At 48.1% G+C, this 17,104-nt stretch overlaps 1 long non-coding RNA gene across 1 annotated transcript in view; it reads right to left on the reverse strand.

The window, feature by feature from the left end:
• Positions 1-614: 614 nt before the first annotated feature.
• The window catches only part of LOC309341736, a 300,574-nt gene continuing 284,084 nt past the window's right edge, over positions 615-17,104 (reverse strand). Inside the window, exon 3 of the long non-coding RNA XR_014156550.1 lies at positions 615-1,043. This is a non-coding gene — a long non-coding RNA (uncharacterized lncRNA). The remainder of the gene's footprint in view (positions 1,044-17,104) is intronic.

Below are 17,104 nucleotides of genomic sequence, written 5' to 3' on the forward strand. Positions count from 1 at the left end.
CAGTAGCATTCAAACTCAGATTGCCCAGTCACATGAAATTGCACCCAGTATTTCACAGGTCATTACTGTCGCCGTACCGAGAGGGACGTGAGTGGGGGGAACATGAGAGGGAGGTCACCCAAACACCCGTCATAGAAGAGAGAGAACGCAACATGGACGTGGCAGGAATCATTGATTCCAGGTGGAAGGGGAATCAGGTGGAATACTTGGTAGAATGGGAGGGGGAGGAAGAGTCAGAAAACACATGGGTACCGGCAGAGGAAGTCAATGACGAGATTTTAATAGAAACTGTCAGGGGCTCAGGAGCAGAGGCACAGGAGAGGGAGGAAATGGAGAGCGAGGGGGAGGAATCCGAGGGAAGCACAGGAGATGAAAGTGGTCCGAGGGATTCCATGAGCCTCTCCAGCGAATCGGAAGATTCACAGAAGGGAGCGCCGATGGCCAGGGCAAGGGGGGTGCCAAGGGGGAAACCCCAGAAGGAAGGGGCCAGCGGGGACTCCCAGAGCAGCAGTTGGAAATCAGGACCAGCTTCCCCACCAGAGCGCAGTGGGGGGGAGGAGTCCCAGGCATCGGGACCAGTGTTCTCACCACCAGCGAGAGGAGATGAGTCAGGATTGACCACGCCTCCATCGGAGAGCGGGGAAACGGTCAAGAGGAAAGTTACCGGCTGGGCGCGCGCGCCAAGTTCAAATGTACAGGCGAGCGGCACAGCAGGCAGCCCGGATAGGGAGCCAGGTCCTAAAGCCCGCCGGAAGGAGGGGCAAGACTCAGGGGGGTCAGCGTCAGAAGAGTCCAGAAAGGAGGAAACCCCAGGGGGCAGAAGGACCCAGAGGAGGAAAGAACAACGGAAGAGGTGGAGTAAAGCTAGAGTCTTAAACTGGTGTCTAGGAGGCGGAGACTCAGATGGAGCTTCGCCGGTCTAGCTTCTAAGACGTAGAGTTGCACGCTACGGTTTGGAAATGGAAACTAACCTTCAATAAAGACTTTTATACGTTATTACTGGCTAGCGTTGGTCCTCTGTGAGCTGGGACCTAGAGGCAGCTCTGACAGAAACGTTTCATCGGCGTTTCCCAAGAAAACCGCAGCCAGTGGCACGATTTAGGAGGGAACACTTTGGGACCACCGATGAGGAAGGGGAGTTTGAAGGGTTCCCAGAGTCAGGGGTGGAGGAGGAAGCAGACTCCGACGAAGAAGAGGAAGACGGGGAAAGAGACGGAAAGCCGTGACTAGAAGTGTTTGAATCGTCTGATGATGAGGAGAGTTCCTTCCGGGGCTTTCCATCCTCACCGCCAGTAGGAGAGGAGGTGGGAGGGGGTGAAGGGGGCCCTGGGGGGGAGGTGGATGTCAGGGAACTGCCATCGGAAGAACAGGTGGCGGAAAGGCTCCAGGAGAATAGGAGAGACTCTGCAGCAGAAGAGGGAACCAGTAGGGGGGGAGCAGGAGCTCCAAGGGAAAGGGAGTCGGAGGGGAGGCTCTGGTATACTTCCAGTGAGAACAGTGAGGAGGTAGCAAGGCCCCCTTTAGGGACCCCCACCCCTCGCCGGAAACTGTCACGCAGAGAATCCAGGAGACGCGTTTCCGTTAAACAGCTTTTATGTTGGAAACGTTTCCGCAGACGCCCACTGTCAGATTCTAACAGCGACTGACGGAGCCATGCCAAAGGGCTCCGCTCAAGGCAGAGCTTTGCTACGCTGAGCAAACTCTGAGGGACCAACCCTTTTAAGCACAAGCAGCTCATTATCCCATCACAGGTACATAAAGGGTTTTCAAGCCATATTATAAGAGGGCCCCTGCACGAAGTGTGGAAGAGAAATAAAAAACTCCTAGAATGGAAAACACCCTGGTGGTTATCACCAACTGATATTCTAATAATTAAAAAAGTAAATATGGAGGGAGAAAGGCTAACCTACGAAGACCTACTGATAAGATCAGAAAGCGGATGGAAGATGAGAACATATGAGGAGTTGAAAGATAAATTAACAGGCTGGCTACAATTCCATCAAATAAATGCAGTATGGACAGACGATAAAAAAGTATGGTTGAATGAGAAGAAATCCAAATTTCAGATAGAAATAATTGAAGGCAAATCCAAATTATTATCCAAAATGTATAACATATTATTAGAATGGGACACCAAAGATGAAGAAATAAAGGGGGTTATGACAAGATGGGCAATGGATCTGGGATATAATATAGAGTATGATAAATGGTTGAAATTATGGACTAGTGGAATGAAATTTACGGCATGCGTATCACTCAGGGAAAATTTGGAAAAGATGATGTACAGGTGGTACATTACACTGGCAAAGTTAAGGAAAATGTATAAAACAGGAAATAAGAACTGCTGGAAGTGTAAAATTAAAGAGGGCAATTTTTTCCATATGTGGTGGACATGCGACGAAATGAAGAAGTATTGAGAACATATTTATAATAAGTTAAAAAAAATATTCAAATATACATTTCCCAAAAGACCAGAGGCATTCCTACTAGGAATAATTGGGGATGAAATCAAAAAAGAAGATAAGCTATTATTCCAGCATGCCACAACCGCCGCCAGATTATTAATTGCCCAAAAATGGAAAAGTCAAAATACCCCATCAATTAGAGATTGGCAAACAAAATTATTTGAATTTGTTGAACTCGCAAAAATGACACAAAAAATCAGAAACCAAAAAAATACAAAGTTTATTAACGACTGGAACAAATTTATGATATACATTGAAGGGGATTATAGTAATTTAAAAACTATAGCAGGTTTGATATAGATCTTACGACGTACAAACCATTAACAATTACCAGCTGCAGGAAAAATAAATGATGTATATTAAGAAGCCTGAAATCGGGAGGGATGGAGGTCAACAGGGTGTTGAAGAATGACTTAAGTTTTTGAAGATATAAAGAGACAAGCATGAAGACAAAGAACGGTAACGGAAATTGATAATATTTTTATGTTATGTTTAGATATTTTTGCTTTTCATTGTAACTGTTTATTTGTTTTCCTTTGTGGTTACTTATATGAAATTTAATAAAAAGAAATAAAAAAAAGGAAAAAAGATCATGCTCTTCTGAAGTTTACTATACAGCGGAAAGGAGCAACCAAGCATACTAGGACTCAATTTCTTGACTTTAAGAAAGCCGACTTCATAAAACTTAGGGAAGTGCTGGGTGAGATCCCATGGACAGTAATACTAAAAGGAAAGGGAGTTCATGATGGCTGGGAGTTTGTTAAGAGGGAGATAGTAAAAGCACAACTTCAGGCAATACCAATGAGACGGAAACATGGAAGGTGCCTAAAGAAGCCAGGGTGGCTATCTAAAGAACTTTTAACTGAGTTAAGATTAAAAAAGGATGTGTACAAAAAATGGAAAAGGGGGGAAAGCACCAAAGAGGAATTCAAACAAATAGCCAGCACGTGTAGACACAAAGTCAGAAAAGCTAAAGCACAGAATGAACTCAGGCTTGCTAGAGAGGTTAAAAGCAACAAAAAAGGCTTTTATGGGTATGTTCGTAGCAAAAGGAAGAACAAAGAAACACACAGAGGAGAAGATGGTGAAATGCAAACAGGGGACACAGAAAGGGCTGAACTCCTCAATGCCTTCTTTGCCTCAGTCTTCTCCGATAGATCTAGGAGTCTTGGTTGACCACAAACTTGACATGAGCCAACAGTGTGACGCGGCAGCTAAAAAAGCCAATGCAATTCTGGGCTGCATCAATAGGAGTATAGCATCTAGATCAAGGGAAGTAATAGTGCCGCTGTATTCTGCTCTGGTCAGACCTCACCTGGAGTACTGTGTCCAGTTCTGGGCACCACAGTTCAAGAAGGACACTGACAAACTGGAACGTGTCCAGAGGAGGGCAACCAAAATGGTCAAAGGCCTGGAAACGATGCCTTATGAAGAACGGCTAAGGGAGCTGGGCATGTTTAGCCTGGAGAAGAGGTTAAGGGGTGATATGATAGCCATGTTCAAATATATAAAAGGATGTCACATAGAGGAGGGAGAAAGAATGTTTTCTGCTGCTCCAGAGAAGTGGACACGGAGCAATGGTTCCAAACTACAAGAAAAAAGATTCCACCTAAACATTAGGAAGAACTTCCTGACAGTAAGAGCTGTTCGACAGTGGAATTTGCTGCCAAGGAGTGTGGTGGAGTCTCCTCCTTTGGAGGTCTTTAAGCAGAGGCTTGACAACCATATGTCAGGAGTACTCTGATGGTGTTTCCTGCTTGGCAGGGGGTTGGACTCGATGGCCCTTGTGGTCTCTTCCAACTCTATGATTCTATGATTCTATGATAAAGAAAACAATGCCCGACCTGAAGAATTTGGAGCAAATGATTCAGCAGAAGAAACACAGCCCAGAATAACTAAGGAGATAGTACAAGAATACTTGGCTAGTTTAGATGTTGTCAGGGAACTGCCATCGGAGAGTCAGGTGGTGGAAGGGCTCAAGGAGGGTAGGAGAGCCTCGGATGCTGAGGAAGGAACCAGCAGGGGGAGAGAGAGAGTTCCCACAGAAACTCAGTCGGAGGGATGGCTCCAAGATACTTCCAGTGAGAACAGCGGAGAGGTTTCAGGACCTCCGCTGGGGACGCCTACTCCGCGTAGGAAACTGTCACGCAGAGAATCCAGAAGGAGAGTTTCCGTTAAGGAACTCTTATGTTGGCGCAAATTCCGGAAACGCCCACTGACGGATTCTGCCAGCGATTGAGGTAGCCATGCACCCATGGCTCCGCGGACTGGGAGAGTTTAGAAACTGATTGCATGAGTTGAGAGCTCAACCATTTATGCACAAGCAGCCCCCTTAACCCATAACAGCAATCCATCAGTCTTTGACGCTGCGTGTGCGAAAGAGAGGCATCATGAGCAACCCAACTGGAGACGGAGCAGCGGGAGGAGCTGGAGCGGGACCAACTCTGGAGGAGAGAAACAGAGCGTTGGAACACCTGCTGGCACTGCTAACAGCGCGTCTCGAGGAGAGGAGAGCTCAGGATGCACAGGGGAAGCCCACCCCCATCGCAAGGAAGGTAACGGGGTTGGTACAGAAATTCGGGGGTGACCCAAGAAGCTACCAAGCCTTTAAGACAGAAATGCAGTACGCACTGAACCTGCAGTTTGATGACTTTGCCGATGAGGAATCGAGAGTGGCTTTTGTGATTGGGCACCTCGAGGGGGGAGCTAGAGAATGGGTGAGGCCCCTGATGGCATCGAATAATGATGCCCTAAAAGACTTGAGGAAATTCTTTATCGCGATGGACTTGATGTTTTCCAGCCAGATTGAACAGGGCGTGGTACGCAGACAGTTAATGGGATGCAAACAGGGGAATCAGTCCGTCCAAGAGTATTGGACACAGTTTACCATGCTCATACATAAATTGGGGTGGGACCTGTCTTCGGAACCGATTCAAATGCTGTTTGAAGAAGGGCTAGCCCTGGCGGTGAAAGATGAACTTTCCCGCGCGCCCCGTCCGGAGTCCATGGATCAGCTGACCAAATCGGCGCTTGCGATTGGAGCGCGCCAAGAGGCAAGGGCTCTGGAGAAGCGGGAAGGGAGAGGAGAGTGTTGGAGTGATTTCCGCATTCCTGAGATGCCGGAGCAACCTTCCCCGCCAGTGGAACCAATGGAGATTGGGACTGCGCGCACGCGCGGAATTTCAAATGTCAGCGAAGGGCGGAAGGAGGGGAAGAGCGCCAAAAAATGCTTCCTCTGTCAACAGCCAGGACATTTTGCCAGAGTGTGCCCACAAAGGAAGGGATGGCAAGGAATGGTGGGAGCTGTTGGGAGTGAGGAGGAGGGGGTTAAGGAGCAGGTAAAAGCCAACGCCTGGCTGCCAGCGACAGGGCACAGCAGCCAGGCCAAGGATCAGTGAACGTGCCCAAGCCTGAACCCCCAAGAGCGGCTCTAGTCGTAGAGGTGCTGCTAGAGCTACCCAATGGACATCCACTCACGATAAAAGCCCTGTTAGACTCAGGCAGCTCCTGCAATTTCATGAGTAAGGAGTTTGCATCAGAGCACCAGATACAGACGCTGCCCTTGAGCAATTCCTTGCAGGTGACCACGATTGATGGGAGGGAACTTCTGGGGGGGGAAGTGAGCCAACAAACGGTCCCCATGACAATGAGGGTGGGAAGGCACACGGAAGTCATTGCATTTCACGTAGCCACCCTGGCGGGGCCGCCCATCATATTAGGAATGAGCTGGCTGGCGTTACATGACCCGCTAGTGGGATGGCACCAGCGGGTAGTCTCTTTTGGGTCAGCTTATTGCCTAGAACACTGCAAGGGAAGAGAAACTCAGGGGTTGGCTAGGGCAAGTCTGGCAGGGATGGTGGTGGGAGAAAAGGGGGAAATACCACCAATACGCAGACCTGAGTGATGTTTTCAGCGAGAAGGAAGCAGATAGACTGCCCCCACATAGACCCTTTGACTGTCAAATTAACCTACTCCCGGGAGCCCAGCTACCAGTGGGCAAACTGTACGCTATGTCGGACAGGGAGATGCAGGAGTTAAGGGAGTTCATAGACAAGAACCTGAAACGAGGGTTCATCAGGGAGTCAAGAGCGGTGGGGGGCAGCCCAGTGTTTTTTGTGGACAAAAAGGACTCAAATAAACCCAGGCTGGTTGTGGACTTCCGGGCCGTCAATTCGGTGTCAGAACCAGTGGCCTTTCCCATGCCCAGGATTGAAGACATTCTGACCAGAGTGAGGAAGGGAAAGATTTTTACCAAGCTGGACCTGAGGGGGGCGTATAACCTGATACGGATGAGGAAGGGGGATGAATGGAAGACCACCATGTTCACCCCCTTGGGGGCCTTTGAGTATCTCGTTATGCCCTTCGGATTACAGGTGGGCTCAGCATGCTTCCAATCCTTCATGCATCATGTCCTGGGACCTCTGCTCTATAAGAACTGTGTGGCCTTCTTAGACGATGTGTTGGTCTACTCAGAGGACGAGGAGCAGCATGTCCGAGATGTCCGGGAGGTCCTAAGCAGGCTGCAAGCAAACCAGCTGTGGGTAAAACTGGAGAAGTGCCAGTTCCATACCAGAGAGGTGGAGTTCCTGGGGTACCGTTTGTCAGACAAGGGATTGGCCATGGATCCCGGTAAAGTCCAAGCGGTACTGGAATGGAAGACACCCAGAAACAGGAAGGACGTGCAGAGATTCCTGGGGTTTGGAAACTTCTATCGGAAGTTCATCAAAAACTTTGCCCACTTAACGGCGCCCATCACCGATTGTCTCAGTAGTAAGAAGAAATTCGCGTGGACGGAAGAGGCGCAGCGAGCGTTTGAACAGCTAAAGAAAGCGTTTGCGTCGGAGGAACAGCTCTTGCACGTAGATCTACAGAAGCCAATGAGGGTAGAGACGGACGCATCTGATCGAGCGGTAGGGGCGGTGCTTCTCCAGCCGGGAAAAGATGCGTCGGACTGGAGACCGTGTGCCTTCTTCTCGCGGAAGTTGAATAAATCCGAAAGGAACTATACAGTGTATGACCGGGAACTGCTCGCCATTCATGAAGCTTTTCAGCGGTGGCGACACCTGCTGATTGGAGCGCAGCACAAGGTCCAGGTGTGCACGGACCACAAAAATCTGGAATATTGGAGAACGGCCCGAGTACTGAACCAGAGACAATTGAGATGGGCACAGGAGTTCTCCAAATTCCATTTTGAGATTTGCTACGTACCGGGACCAGAGAACGTCAGGGCGGACGCTCTCTCTCGAAAGCCAGAGTATATGGAGGGGGAGGGAGCGCCCGAGGAAAGGCATATTATCCCAGAGGACCACTGGGTTTGTGGAGCAGCATTGGTGGGGCAAAGGGAACTGGTAGAAGGGAGAGAGAACGATGAATATGCCCAAGACAAGCTCAGAGGGCTCAGGAGAGCCGGGGAGAACACAGGGGGGTTTGAAGAAAGGAATGGGGCGTTGTATTACAAAGGGGCATTGTACATACCGGAAGGGGAATTGAGGGGTAGAGTACTCAAACAACTACACGTCAGCCCCACCGCAGGGCACTTTGGGCAACACAAAACCATGTGGTTAGTTACCAGGCAGTTCTGGTGGCCCAAGGTGAGGGAAGATGTACGAGAGTATGTAAGGGGGTGCGACCGCTGCCAGCGAGCAAAGGGGGAAAGGGCGGCACCGGCGGGGTTACTGGAACCATTACCCACACCCGAACGGCCATGGGAGGCAGTTTCCATCGATTTTATGATGGATTTACCAAAATCCAAGGGAAAGACTGCGGTAATGGTAGTGGTAGACCAGTTAACCAAGATGTGCCACTTTATAGCTTGCTCACATGCGGTGACAGCGGAAGAAACCGCCAGGTTGTTTATAGAACACATTTTTAGGTTGCATGGCGCCCCCTTGAGGGTGGTCTCAGACAGAGGGAAACAATTTACGTCCAGGTTCTGGAGGAAGCTCATGAGCTTACTGCACGTAGAGGTCAATTTCTCGACCGCCAGACACCCAGAAACAATGGGCAGGCGGAAAGGGCAAACAGTATTCTGCAACAATATCTGAGGTGTTATGTAAATGACAGAGAGAATGATTGGGTAGAGAAATTGGCTCTGGCCGAATTCGCCTACAATAACGCAGAAAATGTGTCCACGGGCATGAGGAACGTGTGGCTACGCTCCAAAGAATTAGAGAGCTGGAGCTCTTCTTGGAAGCAACAGAGCACACCGTCTCCACCAAGGAGGAGACAGGGGACTCCCCTGAGAAGGAGGCTAGTTCACCAACACAGGAGCCAGATATATGGAGAAACGTGACTCAAAGAAGTAGGAGGCCCAGGGTTCACTCTGATTGTTTAGAAATACACAATCGCTTTGAGGTCCTCTCCCCTAGCATGGAAGATGAAGAGCAGACTCCATTTGAGGATCTCTCCCTCGTTACAGTCGATCAGGTATATGAAGACGAGCAGCAAAGTCAGTCCTCAGGGAATGTGCAGGCGACCTTGGAACGGACAGCTCGCGGAAGAACCCCGACCAAAACTAAGAGGAGGCGTGTAGTGGTGATAGGGGATTCCCTACTGAGGGGAACAGAAGCAGTGATCTGTGGGCCTGACAAGATGTCTCAGGAAGTGTGCTGTCTCCCCGGGGCTAAGATCCAAGATGTAACTGAACGACTGCAAGGAATCATAAAGCCCACTGACAAATACCCCTTCCTCTTGGTTCATGTGGGAACCAATGACATGCAAGCAATAGCCTCCAGAAGATCAAAAGAGACTATAAGGCTCTGGGCAGGAAATTGAAGCAATTAAATGCACAAACTGTCATCTCATCTGTCCTCCCAGTTGAACGACGTGGCCCAGGGAGAGAGGGAAAAATAGTGGAAGTGAACAACTGGCTTCGCAAATGGTGTAAACAGGAACGGTTTGGATTCTTAGATCACGGACTGCAGTTTCTTGAAGATGGACTTCTGGCAAGCGATGGGCTGCGCCTCACAACGGCTGGGAGGAATGTTTTTGCCAAAAATCTCAGAAACCTCATCAGGAGGGCTTTAAACTGACTAACGTGGGGGAGGAAGACAGTGCTCCTGAAGGTAGGAGTCTATCAATTGATGAAGATGATCATCCAAATGTCATAGACCAAATGGAGCAAACAGCACACAGACCTAGTGGTGGGAGGAAAAAATCCTTAAATAAGAGACACGGGGGAATGATTAATGGACTTCAATGTCTGTACACTAATGCGCAAAGCATGGGTAATAAACAAGATGAGCTTGAGCTCTTGGTACAGCAAACTAAATATGACATAATAGGCATCACTGAAACCTGGTGGGATAAGTCCCACGACTGGAATGTAATAATGGAGGGATACAATCTATTTCAGAGAAACAGACCAGACAAGAAAGGAGGAGGAGTGGCGTTATATGTCAGGGATGTGTATACCTGTGAAGAGATCCAAGATTTAGAACCTCAAAGCCAAAGTGAGAGCATTTGGGTCAAAATTAAGGGAGAGAAGAATAACAGGGACCTCATTGTGGGAGTTTACTATAGATCCCCAAGCCAAACGGAGGACATAGATGATGCCTTCCTGGAACAGATAACCAAGCATGCAAAAGGAAGGGAGATAGTAGTAATGGGGGACTTCAATTACCCGGATATTTGCTGGATGTCAAACTCAGCCAAGAGCATAAGGTCAAACAGATTCCTCACTGGCCTTGCAGACAACTTCGTTGTCCAGAAAGTGGGAGAAGCAACAAGAGGAACAGTCATTTTAGATCTGGTTCTAACTAATGTTGATGACCTGGTTAGTGGGGTAGAAGTGGAAGGATCATTAGGCGCGAGTGATCATGCTCTTCTGAAGTTTACTATACAGCGGAAAGGAGCAGCCAAGCATACTAGGACTCAATTTCTTGACTTTAAGAAAGCCGACTTCATAAAACTTAGGGAAGTGCTGGGTGAGATCCTATGGACAGTAATACTAAAAGGAAAGGGAGTTCATGATGGCTGGGAGTTTGTTAAGAGGGAGATAGTAAAAGCAGAACTTCAGGCAATACCAATGAGACGGAAACATGGAAGGTGCCTAAAGAAGCCAGGGTGGCTATCTAAAGAACTTTTAACTAAGTTAAGATTAAAAAAGGATGTGCACAAAAAATGGAAAAGGGGGGAAACCACCAAAGAGGAATTCAAACAAATAGCCAGCACGTGTAGACACAAAGTCAGAAAAGCTAAAGCACAGAATGAACTCAGGCTTGCTAGAGAGGTTAAAAGCAACAAAAAAGGCTTTTATGGGTATGTTTGTTGCAAAAGGAAGAACAAAGAAACAGTGGGGTCACTCAGAGGAGAAGATGGTGAAATGCAAACAGGGGACACAGAAAGGGCTGAACTCCTCAATGCCTTCTTTGCCTCAGTCTTCTCCGATAAAGAAAATAATGCCCGACCTGAAGAATTTGGAGCAAATGATTCAGCAGAGGAAACACAGCCCAGAATAACTAAGGAGATAGTACAAGAATACTTGGCTAGTTTAGATGTATTCAAGTCTCCAGGGCCAGATGAACTGCATCCAAGAGTATTAAAAGAACTGGCAGATGTGATCTCAGAGCCACTGGCAGTCATCTTTGAGAATTCCTGGAGAACAGGCGAAGTCCCGGCAGACTGGAGGAGGGCAAATGTTGTCCCTATTTTCAAAAAGGGGAAAAGAGAGGACCCAAATAATTACCGCCCAGTCAGTCTGACATCAATACCAGGGAAGATTCTGGAGCAGATCATTAAGCAAACAGTCTGTGAGCACCTAGAAAGGAATACTGTGATCACCAATAGTCAGCATGGATTTCTGAAAAATAAGTCATGTCAGACTAACCCGATCTCGTTTTTTGACAGAATTACAAGCCTAGTAGATGAAGGGAACGCAGTGGATGTAGCCTACCTTGATTTCAGCAAGGCATTTGACAAGGTGCCCCATGATATTCTTGTAAAGAAGCTGGTAAAATGCAGACTTGACTATGCTACCACTCAGTGGATTTGCAACTGGCTGTCTGACCGAACCCAAAGGGTGCTCATCAATGGTTCCTCTTCATCCTGGAGAAGAGTGACTAGTGGGGCGCCACAGGGTTCTGTCTTGGGTCCCGGAAGTAGAAGAGAGGGAGAGCAGCAGTCATGTAGCAGAAATACTCGACTCTCGGTGGAAGGGTAAACAGGTGGAGTACTTAGTGGCATGGGAAGGGGAACCGGAGTCCGAAAATACCTGGGTACCGGCAGAAACGGTTGATGATGAGGTTTTAGTAGGAACGTTTCATCTCCGGTACCCAAAGAAGCCTCAGCCCTTGGCTAGGTTCTGGGAGGAACACTTCGGCACCACTGACGAAGAAGGGGAGTTCGAGGGGTTCCCAGAATCAGGACAAGAAGAGGAAGAAGAATCAGATGGGGAAGAGTATTCGGGAAGAAGGGATAGTAGTAGGTGGAGGGCGGTTTTTGAGTCATCCGAAGATGAGGAGGATTCTTTCAGGGGATTCCCAGCCTCACCACCCAGAGAAGAGGGGGAAACGGGGGGTGAGGGGGGTCCTGGAGGGGAGGTGGATGTCAGGGAACTGCCATCGGAGAGTCAGGTGGTGGAAGGGCTCAAGGAGGGTAGGAGAGCCTCGGATGCTGAGGAAGGAACCAGCAGGGGGAGAGAGAGAGTTCCCACAGAAACTCAGTCGGAGGGATGGCTCCAAGATACTTCCAGTAAGAACAGTGGAGAGGTTTCAGGACCTCCGCTGGGGACGCCTACTCCGCGTAGGAAACTGTCACGCAGAGAATCCAGAAGGAGAGTTTCCGTTAAGGAACTCTTATGTTGGCGCAAATTCCGGAAACGCCCACTGACGGATTCTGCCAGAGATTGAGGTAGCCATGCACCCATGGCTCCGCGGACTGGGAGAGTTTAGAAACTGATTGCATGAGTTGAGAGCTCAACCATTTACGCACAAGCAGCCCCCTTAACCCATAACAGATGTATTCAAGTCTCCAGGGCCAGATGAACTGCATCCAGGAGTATTAAAAGAACTGGCAGGTGTGATCTCAGAGCCACTGGCAGTCATCTTTGAGAATTCCTGGAGAACAGACGAAGTCCCGGCAGACTGGAGGAGGGCAAATGTTGTCCGTATTTTCAAAAAGGGGAAAAGAGAGGACCCAAATAATTACCGCCCAGTCAGTCTGACATCAATACCAGGGAAGATTCTGGAGCAGATCATTAAGCAAACAGTCTGTGAGCACCTAGAAAGGAATACTGTGATCACCAATAGTCAGCATGGATTTCTGAAAAATAAGTCATGTCAGACTAACCCGATCTCGTTTTTTGACAGAATTACAAGCCTAGTAGATGAAGGGAACGCAGTGGATGTAGCCTACCTTGATTTCAGCAAGGCATTTGACAAGGTGCCCCATGATATTCTTGTAAAGAAGCTGGTAAAATGCAGACTTGACTATGCTACCACTCAGTGGATTTGCAACTGGCTGTCTGACCGAACCCAAAGGGTGCTCATCAATGGTTCCTCTTCATCCTGGAGAAGAGTGACTAGTGGGGCGCCACAGGGTTCTGTCTTGGGTCCCGGAAGTAGAAGAGAGGGAGAGCAGCAGTCATGTAGCAGAAATACTCGACTCTCGGTGGAAGGGTAAACAGGTGGAGTACTTAGTGGCATGGGAAGGGGAACCGGAGTCCGAAAATACCTGGGTACCGGCAGAAACGGTTGATGATGAGGTTTTAGTAGGAACGTTTCATCTCCGGTACCCAAAGAAGCCTCAGCCCTTGGCTAGGTTCTGGGAGGAACACTTCGGCACCACTGACGAAGAAGGGGAGTTCGAGGGGTTCCCAGAATCAGGACAAGAAGAGGAAGAAGAATCAGATGGGGAAGAGTATTCGGGAAGAAGGGATAGTAGTAGGTGGAGGGCGGTTTTTGAGTCATCCGAAGATGAGGAGGATTCTTTCAGGGGATTCCCAGCCTCACCACCCAGAGAAGAGGGGGAAACGGGGGGTGAGGGGGGTCCTGGAGGGGAGGTGGATGTCAGGGAACTGCCATCGGAGAGTCAGGTGGTGGAAGGGCTCAAGGAGGGTAGGAGAGCCTCGGATGCTGAGGAAGGAACCAGCAGGGGGAGAGAGAGAGTTCCCACAGAAACTCAGTCGGAGGGATGGCTCCAAGATACTTCCAGTAAGAACAGTGGAGAGGTTTCAGGACCTCCGCTGGGGACGCCTACTCCGCGTAGGAAACTGTCACGCAGAGAATCCAGAAGGAGAGTTTCCGTTAAGGAACTCTTATGTTGGCGCAAATTCCGGAAACGCCCACTGACGGATTCTGCCAGAGATTGAGGTAGCCATGCACCCATGGCTCCGCGGACTGGGAGAGTTTAGAAACTGATTGCATGAGTTGAGAGCTCAACCATTTACGCACAAGCAGCCCCCTTAACCCATAACAGATGTATTCAAGTCTCCAGGGCCAGATGAACTGCATCCAGGAGTATTAAAAGAACTGGCAGGTGTGATCTCAGAGCCACTGGCAGTCATCTTTGAGAATTCCTGGAGAACAGACGAAGTCCCGGCAGACTGGAGGAGGGCAAATGTTGTCCGTATTTTCAAAAAGGGGAAAAGAGAGGACCCAAATAATTACCGCCCAGTCAGTCTGACATCAATACCAGGGAAGATTCTGGAGTAGATCATTAAGCAAACAGTCTGTGAGCACCTAGAAAGGAATACTGTGATCACCAATAGTCAGCATGGATTTCTGAAAAATAAGTCATGTCAGACTAACCTGATCTCATTTTTTGACAGAATTACAGCCCTGGTAGATGAAGGGAATGCAGTGGATGTAGCCTACCTTGATTTCAGCAAGGCATTTGACAAGGTGCCCCATGATATTCTTGTAAAGAAGCTGGTAAAATGCGGTCTTGACTATGCTCCCACTCAGTGGATTTGTAACTGGCTGACTGACCGAACCCAAAGGGTGCTCATCAATGGTTCCTCTTCATCCAAACAAGATGAATTTTAACAGGGAGAAATGTAAAGTATTGCACTTGGGCAAAAAAAATGAGAGGCACAAATACAAGATGGGTGACACCTGGCTTGAGAGCAGTACATGTGAAAAGGATCTAGGAGTCTTGGTTGACCACAAACTTGACATGAGCCAACAGTGTGACGCGGCAGCTAAAAAAGCCAATGCAATTCTGGGCTGCATCAATAGGAGTATTGCATCTAGATCAAGGGAAGTAATAGTGCCACTGTATTCTGCTCTGGTCAAACCTCACCTGGAGTACTGTGTCCAGTTCTGGGCACCACAGTTCAAGAAGGACACTGACAAACTGGAACGTGTCCAGAGGAGGGCAACCAAAATGGTCAAAGGCCTGGAAACGATGCCTTATGAAGAATGGCTAAGGGAGCTGGGCATGTTTAGCCTGGAGAAGAGGAGGTTAAGGGGTGATATGATAGCCATGTTCAAATATATAAAAGGATGTCACATAGAGGAGGGAGAAAGGTTGTTTTCTGCTGCTCCAGAGAAGCGGACACGGAGCAATGGCTCCAAACTACAAGAAAAAAGATTCCACCTAAACATTAGGAAGAACTTCCTGACAGTAAGAGCTGTTTGACAGTGGAATTTGCTGCCAAGGAGTGTGGTGGAGTCTCCTTCTTTGGAGGTCTTTAAGCAGAGGCTTGACAACCATATGTCAGGAGTGCTCTGATGGTGTTTCCTGCTTGGCAGGGGGTTGGACTCGATGGCCCTTGTGGTCTCTTCCAACTCTATGATTCTATGATTCATTCCACCATTTTTCTAAAGCTCATTAATTTTACAATATTTTCGTAAACTTTTTTTCCAATCTTCTTCCACCGACTCTTCTCCCTGGTCTCGTATTCTGCCAGTCATTTCCGCCAATTCCATATAGTCCATCAACTTCATCTGCCATTCTTCCCAGGTGGGTAAATCTTGTGTCTTCCAATACTTCGCGATGAGTATTCTTGCTGCTGTTGTTGCATACATAAAGTTCTGTCCTTCTTTGGCACCAATTGGCCGACCATGCCCAGGAGAAAGGCCTCTGGTTTCTTCAGAAAGGTATATTTAAATACCTTTTTCATTTCATTATAAATCATCTCCCAGAATGTCTTAATCCTTGGGCAGGTCCACCAAAGGTGAAAGAATGTACCTTCAATCTCATTACATTTCCAACATTTATTTTCGGGCAAATGGTAAATTTTTGCAAGCTTGACTGGTGTCATGTACCACCTGTAAATCATTTTCATTAAATTCTCTCTTAGGGCATTACATGCCATAAATTTCATACCTGTGGTCCATAACTGTTCCCAGTCAGCCATCATAATATTATGTCCAACATCTTGTGCCCATTTAATCATAGCAGATTTCACCGTTTCATCCTGAGTGTTCCATTTCAACAGCAAATTATACACTCTTGACAAATTCTTAATTTTGGGATCTAACAATTCTGTTTTCAATTTTGATTTTTCCACCTGGAAGCCAACTTTTTTATCCAAATTATATGCCTCCATTATTTGGTAATAATGAAGCCAATCTCGCACTTTGTTTTTTAATTTATCAAAACTCTGCAATTTTACCCTGTCTCCATCTTGTTCCAAAATTTCCCAATATTTCGGCCATTTGGCCTCCATATTGAGTTTTTTCTGTGCCTTCGCTTCCATTGCTGACAACCATCTTGGGGTTTTATTTTCTAACAAGTCCTTATATCTTATCCAAACATTAAACAATGCTTTCCTAACAATATGGTTTTTGAATGCTTTATGTGCTTTTACCTTATCATACCACAAATATGCATGCCAACCAAATACATTGTTAAAACCTTCTAAATCCAGCACATCAGTGTTTTCAAGAAGCAGCCATTCTTTCAGCCAGCAAAAAGCAGCTGATTCATAGTAAAGTTTAAGGTCTGGCAGGGCAAATCCACCTCTTTCTTTAGCATCAGTTAATATCTTAAATTTTATTCTAGGCTTCTTGCCCTGCCAGACAAATCTGAAGCAAAGTTCTTAACCTGAGGTTCTATTTCTGGGTTAGCGGAGTCTGTAACCTGAAGCATCTGTAACCTGAAGTACCACTGTAAAAGGACACATTCTACTCAGGTAAGCCACCCCCGACTCTACCTTCCCTTCTCCGCAGCACTGGACAAGCCCCGGTGGCTGTTTACGAGCAGCAGGGGTTGGCGGTGGTGGAATGATGAGCGGTGCGCGAAAGGGCTCTGGAGAGGGGCTGGCAGCAACAAAGCCTGAATTGAGCCTGCTTAAAATGGTGCCTGCTCGAGCGATCACGCTGCTGCTGCTGGCACCAACAAAGCCCACCCCCTTCCTCTCGGCTCTAGGCAGGGCGGGCATAAGCTAGGAGGAGGGAGGGAGGCGGCGGTGCTGAATGCTCACGCTGGCGCAGCCTGAACGATCAGATCCATGCAGCGATTCCCGGACCATCCATGGGCTGGATCCAGAAGGCAACTGGGCCGGATCCAGTCCCCGGGCCTTAGTTTGCCTACCCATGTCCTAGAGCAAAACAGGGAGGAGGCAAAAGTGGAGAGCCAGAGCTGCCCTCCTTAACAGCCGCAATGGCAGGGAATTAATAGCAAGTACATAGTGGGTGAAAGCAGGAGTTCAAGTCAAGTTGTGTAATCCAGCTCAATGCCTTATCTGCCAAAGT

Source organism: Podarcis erhardii (assembly GCF_964252035.2).
Source record: "Podarcis erhardii genome assembly, chromosome: 5".
NCBI classification, from domain to species: domain Eukaryota; kingdom Metazoa; phylum Chordata; class Lepidosauria; order Squamata; family Lacertidae; genus Podarcis; species Podarcis erhardii.